Source organism: Thermobia domestica, chromosome 8, assembly GCF_964235325.1.
Source record: "Thermobia domestica chromosome 8, izTheDome1.hap1.1, whole genome shotgun sequence".
Classification (NCBI taxonomy): domain Eukaryota; kingdom Metazoa; phylum Arthropoda; class Insecta; order Zygentoma; family Lepismatidae; genus Thermobia; species Thermobia domestica.
The window spans coordinates 230,110,846-230,117,659 of record NC_137461.1 but is presented as its reverse complement, the minus strand read 5'-3'; the positions used below and the strand labels follow the sequence as shown (position 1 = coordinate 230,117,659).

The 6,814-nt window shown below is 34.3% G+C and overlaps 1 long non-coding RNA gene across 1 annotated transcript in view; it reads right to left on the bottom strand.

The window, feature by feature from the left end:
• Positions 1-1,459: 1,459 nt before the first annotated feature.
• LOC145693472 (uncharacterized) overlaps positions 1,460-6,814 on the bottom strand; it is a 43,978-nt gene continuing 38,623 nt past the window's right edge. Inside the window, exon 5 of the long non-coding RNA XR_014132790.1 lies at positions 1,460-1,883. This is a non-coding gene — a long non-coding RNA (uncharacterized LOC145693472). The remainder of the gene's footprint in view (positions 1,884-6,814) is intronic.

Here is a 6,814-nt window from a genome sequence, read left to right as displayed (position 1 = left end):
ATACTTTAAAAAGAATACTGTTTGTTTCATTGCGTGGAATGTAAGGATTCTGGAAAATATTGCGTTCTAGTCTGGTATGTTTTAATTCTGTAGTTGATAAATATTTTCAGCTCAAATGTGTGTTGATTTTCCTTTTACCTTAATTTCATCGGGAGAAATAAAATACGGAAAACTAATTTATAAAAATAAGCCAAACAAATTAATTCTATCAACTTTCAGAGAGATTATCTGTGTTACATCCCTTGGGGATATTACGGGCAATATAAATGAAAATTAAAGGTTAACATGACTTAGATTAATGAAATTTTTGTATGCTTTCCAATAAAAGAGACTCTCTACAAAAGGGACTTGTATTATAGTGGTAGTTATCTCAATTTATGAATATAAAGTGGTAGAGTTCATTGCAAATAAACTAATATGTAATTGAACAATAGAATAAAGCATTTGTGCAATATGTAGAAAAGAAGTCAATAAAATGTACAAGTAAATATAGGAAATTTTACCATATGTAAATCCCTTAAACCACTATGAGAAATTTATTCAGTTATCTGATATAGTTATTCAAATCATATTACATCACATCTGATATAGTTATTACATCATTAGAATAACTAAGACCTATCTGAGTGGAGACCTCCTGATTCTCAACCAAGGCAGACATTGAGACTGTAAAAAAGGATTGGAAAATAATAACTTAATATGCTGCTCGAATCTCCATCATCATTAAACTGACTAATTGTCTTATCCCTCTAAATAAATCGAAACACAAAGAAGAGTATTCTAATCAGAGTTCTAAGATATGAGGAATCTTGTTTCCGCATGAATTTTACTAACATGTAATTAACGACGATAATTGGTGCAGTTTGTAGATACATTGACGTCAACTACAAGAGAGCAATTTCCGAAAACTGAATGCCGAACGTTTCTACTGTTACAATCGGCTGTCTTTAATATTGTAGCAAATCCTTAGCTGTTTGTCCCGATTTTCTGCACATAGGCAGATATCTTTAGGATTTAACCTGTGTGAATTACTGCTTGTTTCAAAAATGACTGCCTTTACAAATGAAGTGAAAGGTATGTTTTCCTTCCAACAGGTTAAAACAATATATGAATTTAAGTTCTAACTTTCTACACATGTTTAAGAATAGAAAAGAAGAACTTCTGTTTAAATCACGTAACCATCCAGTTTAAGTCGCTAGGTGGTAACACCAAATTTTTCATATCGTGCACAGTATACTAAGTTTCCCTACTATACAATATTTACTTCGGTAGTATTATCTAAACGAAGGTGCTATATTCGTAAGCATTAATAGTACGATATTAATTTCAAGTTAATTAGTTTCGTCGAACCATCTACCTCTATAGGTATGTAGGTTATTTCAGTGAATACTGTTTGAAGGCTCCGCAAGATAACAGGAATCTTTTTCTCAACCATAGGACAGAAATGAAAAAATAAAAATTATTAAAATGTTTTTTATTATACTGGTATCATATACTGGTTCTCCGCAGTGTCTTCCTACAAAGCTAACAACAATTACTGGTAAACATGTATTTTGTATCTGTTTATAAATATACATTATAATGAGAACAAGTAGGTGTGATGAGACTTGAAGACACTTATAAACAATATTTTTCAAACATATTACTCCTTCCCCTGTAATTTGAGGAAAGTTGTTTTGTTTTGGCTTCATTTATTAGATTCTCTTCCTTTTTCACTAGTTTGCAATGTTGAGGACTTCATTATTAGTTTCTCTTCGTTACCAACGTTGACGACGACTTCATTAGATTCTCTTTTGTTTTCAGTAGTAGCAATGAGTGAAGGACTTCTTCTCCACCGGCGTCCAGCCGAAGCCGGACACCGTTGCGCCACACAAGATGGAAACCTGAAACGAAACACAAAAGGCGTTGAGGAAAAGCACAATAACATTTCTAACGAACAATCTTATAAATACAATTTTTAACCAATATTTCAACTTATATACCCATGTATTGGATAATCTTAAGATTGCACAACTCTGAGAAGTAAAATAATTAATAAATTATCTCAACAAATAGCTAATATTATAAACAATACTGCGTTGTTTAAAATATACACTGCACGGACAGAATATAGTGAGAAGTACTGTAATATCTGAATACTATGTGAAATCTGCTACTGCCTCCACGCATATTTGCGGATCCCAAACGTTTCAGATATCCTCTGATCTGATTGGTCGATACAAATACGATATCACAAGGCATGATCTACATGTAGCACAAAGTAAACGGCAAATGGTGTCGGCTCTGGTAGCCGAGTGAACTAGCGCAACATGCTACTAAAGAAAGTGTTTTTGGCGTGGGTTCAAATCCTGCCCACGAACAGTTTTTTTACTACTTTTAAAAATTTTTATAACACTTCTTTCGTTAAAATAAGATTAAAAATAATATTCAAAAAGTGATTTAACGATCATTCTTTAAAAAATTTCATTAAACTTCTTTCATTAAAATAAGTTTGCCCTTGTACTATATAGATCCACAGCAAATGTAGTAGTAGTACGTTGCCCTTGTACTATATAGATCCACAGCTAATGTAGTAGTAGTTGTAGTAGTAGTAGGAACGGGTTAGAAGTCCCGCAGGGGTTCTTTGGGTTCTGTTCTCGACATCAAATTGGCAAAAATGCTGAAACATTTGGGATCGGCAAAAATGCTGCCTGCACGACAGAACGCTCCAACTATCAATCTTCTTGCGTCGTTTTATGCAGCCCATCTTCTGGAGAACAGTCTACAATTAGTAATCAAGAGGACTGAAGTTTGCACTAGCAGAAGGCCAATCGGATGTCGACAAGAAGTCTGGCACCAGGGGTGTAGCCACGGGGGGCCCAACGGGGCCAGCCTCTACAAAATGATTTCCTGGACCCTCAAATGACCAGCTTTCAAAATATCATTGTAAGACTACCTCGCCTGTCATTTAAAAATAACAAAGTTTACATGTAACTAATAATTTATGGTAAATCATTTACCGATCCTTGCCGGAAATCATTTACCATGGTATCTTTTCCGTGTAAGGAATGACCAAATGCACAACTTCTAAACTGATTTGGGATATCTGAAGCTTCTACTTCAAAATGACATAGTGTCGTTAATTATTTCCCTGTGCTTTATTTAAATTCATACTTCAGATATCAGATATCCCAGAAAGTACATTACATTTTTATATGCATTTTTTATCAGATGGAAAATTTTGTGAAAAACGTTTTCATTCAGTTTATCAGTTTTTATTTCATTAGCTTTTTTTTCTTACTTGGTGTAAAACAGGAAGTGAGATATAGCTGTTAATAAAACAATTACGGTGTTTTTTACTCGTGAATGATAAATGAATATTTCTGTCGGGAAATCTTAAAGAAATCAAGCGAAATTTTAAAGAAAATCAGTCTTATGTAGATAAGTTTTGTGCACAAGGGCTTAAATTGAAATTGTTATACACAAAGTCATAACGTTTGGTCCGGAGCAGTAGGTCTTGGTTAAGCATAATAATGTAATCGTGATTTGAAGCCCCGTTTCCAAATCAGAATAGTGGTGTGTGTATTATATACATGTGCCGTTAGGCTCAATTTTTAAATCTATGTAGTTTAGAAAAAGAACAGTATATTTACGCAACAGGAGAGGCATCGCGCAAACTATAAGTTACGAGAGACATAACAATAAGAATCATATTAATTAAAATATGGAGTAGCTATAACTAAACACACATGAGCAATGAACACTATCAGTAATATTTAGTATGAATTTAAATAAACCACAGGGAAATAATTAACGACACTATGTCATTTTGAAGTAGAAGCTTCAGATATTATGTGGTCATTATTTGAAACCTTTGCGAGCTGGGGAAGCATTTATTTCCTTAACTAGCGACGGAAGAAATTTAAGTTAGTTCATATTTCCATAGTTCATAAAGATGGGTGATGTTTGTTTACATTAGCAAGGAAGCAATCCGGTACTAATTTCAAGAGTAAATTTGTTGGAGATTTTATTAAACAAATTAGAATTATCAAGAAAAGAGTGAAAAAGTTTAAAATAAATAAACAAATTTTAACATATATACTACAGGGTGTCCAATATATAATGCAACCCGGAGTTTGGGATAGTAGAACTATTGAAATTAAAGTAGTACACAAATAATGGTTATACCTTGTTCATGCATATATTTTTAAACTAGGAAGCAACGATTGAAGTACACTAGAAATCACACAGCATTAAAAGATGTAACCGAAGGTGTAAATCAATTTTTTTGCAAAACATGTAAATTGACTCATAACTCATACTTATAGATGTTCTGTCATTAATTTTCAGTTTGCTTAGTTGTTGTAGCTTGGAAACTATGGAGCAGAAAAAGAATGTTTCATTTCCACCGATAACTAATCGGATAAGGCCACTGTTGGGTAAGTTACTTGTCAAAATGTAACGCGTTACAAGTTACTTTACTTTCTCTTAAAATGTAACGCGTTAGTAACGCGTTACTTGCCTCCAAAAAGTAACTGTTACTTTACTTCGAAAGTAACGCGTTACTTTTAGGTCCAAAACTTTAAAAATGTATAAAAAATTATGACTTCAATTTTCTTCTTCTTCTTCTTCTTCTTCTTCTTCTTATAATAATAATAATAATAATAATAATAATTATTATTATTATTATTATTATTATTATTATTATTATTATTATTATTATTATTATTATTATTATTATTATTATTATTGCACGTTCTGAATCGCTTTATGTAAATGCAAGAACGAATTTTTACTTGATATATGAACATTTTCATATAATGTAACATTGATAAAATGCCATACTGCGTTACTCGTAGGGATGGACTTGAGTGAGTTTTCTTTGACACTCGATTCGACTAGAAACAGACATATTTGAGCTCGACCCGAGAACTCGACTCGAATTGGGGTCAAATTCCGAGTAGACTCGAGCCAAATCCGGTGTGTAGTTTCGAGTACATTCTTCAAGTATATTACATAGACAATATAATTATTATCAATGAAACTACTACTACTACAACTTATATTATTATTATTATTATTATTAATTATAACAACATAGGCCGTTTGTATTTGAATACTAAAAACCAATTGATTGCCAACCTCGGTAGTCGTGAAGTCCAGGAGTCAAGGACATTGTTCACGAGCTTCTGAATTTGGATTGAGGGTCTAGGTTGAGTATTCGGGCTCGAGCCAAACACTGTTAAAAGTTATAGGGCACTGGCCAAATATCTTCAAAACTGCTCGGCCCGGGTTTAGAATTGTCAACTACTCAAGAATTTCGGCTCACAGCTCATTCACTACCGACCAGAACCGAGACGTGAGCCGAGCCAAGAGCTCACCCAACCGACTCGACTAGAGCCCTCGGCTCTGTTGAGCCGAACGGAACAAATGGCTCATCCCTACCAAGCCAGCTCGAGCCGATGGTTCACCCCAAGTGAGCCGGCTTGAGCCATCTTCTCAGTTGAGCCGAGCCAAGCCGAGCTTGTTATAAAAATCTATTGTGGTCTCATTATCGAGACGAGACGAGATGCAAGCAGTGTCCCCTCTCGTGAGCAACACTAAAAGTATTCCATGGCTTTCGTTTTCCAGTGTAATCAGGCCATGATTTCAAGACGATTTAAAACGAACGAGCCATTTATCAAACTCGACTGGACTCGAAATTCGACGCGAAAAACTCAATCGGCTCGGAACTCGACTCGAGGATATTACCCTTGACTTGACTCAAAACTCGACTTGAATTCGAGTCGAGTCGAGTTTTAGCTTGACTCGTATTCATCCCTATGCGTTAGAAAAAATGGTTGCTTATTATTCTGCTAAACTAATTATATAATAATAACAATGTTGTTATGTAAAATTTAAAATAAAGAATATAGAGAAACATTACATTACTCTATAATCAACGGGACTCTAGGATAAGCAAACTGATCTGAAAGAACTCCAATATTACATACCATCAGCAAACTATTTTCTAGTAATAAAGTAGGCCTGCTCATCAAAACACAGTTTATTCATATTAACCCCTTACTGTAAATCGTTAACTATGGCACCCTAGTTGTTGATAAATATTTTCCGCCGGAGCACTTCAGACACTTTACTTTTAAATTCTGTTCACCATCATCCTCAGCTCTTAAGAAAAAAAAAGCATTCTTTCAAATGTTCGAACGGTAACATATTTTCGTTCTCCATCTTTATAAAAACAACACCAATCAAAGTAAAATAGACTACCGGTATCATTGCACTCCTAGTTCACTCACTGAATGTATTGATTTGATGCTGTCAAAATCTACGACAAAATCTTCCAGGTGCTTGCAATCAATACACGTGATTTCCCTAAGGCTGTCCTCATCTTCAAAAAACAGCAAGTGGCACTACGAACTTATCTGTTTCTCTGTGTGTCTGTGACTGTCGGTCACTGGCATACATAGTTAATGCTCGATTGTTTCATTCTGAGAAATTCACTTAAAGGAAAGAAACATTTGTTTCCGAAAAAAAAATACATATATTGTAGTTACTCATCCGAAATGTAACGCGAAAAAAGTAACGCAAACTAGGTACGTTACTTAAAAATTTGTAACGCGTTACCGTTAGTTACTTTGTAAAAAATGTAACGCGTTACTAGGAAACGTTACTTAAAAAGTAACGCGTTACTTGCGTTACGTTACTTCCCAACACTGGATAAGGCCTCTGTAAGGGGGAACTAGGGAAATCGTAGTTTTCATAAATTAACACTCTGAATTGGCAACCCTGCTGATGTTTCAGTGCATCAAAAGGAGTGTTAAGGATCCGTCTACAT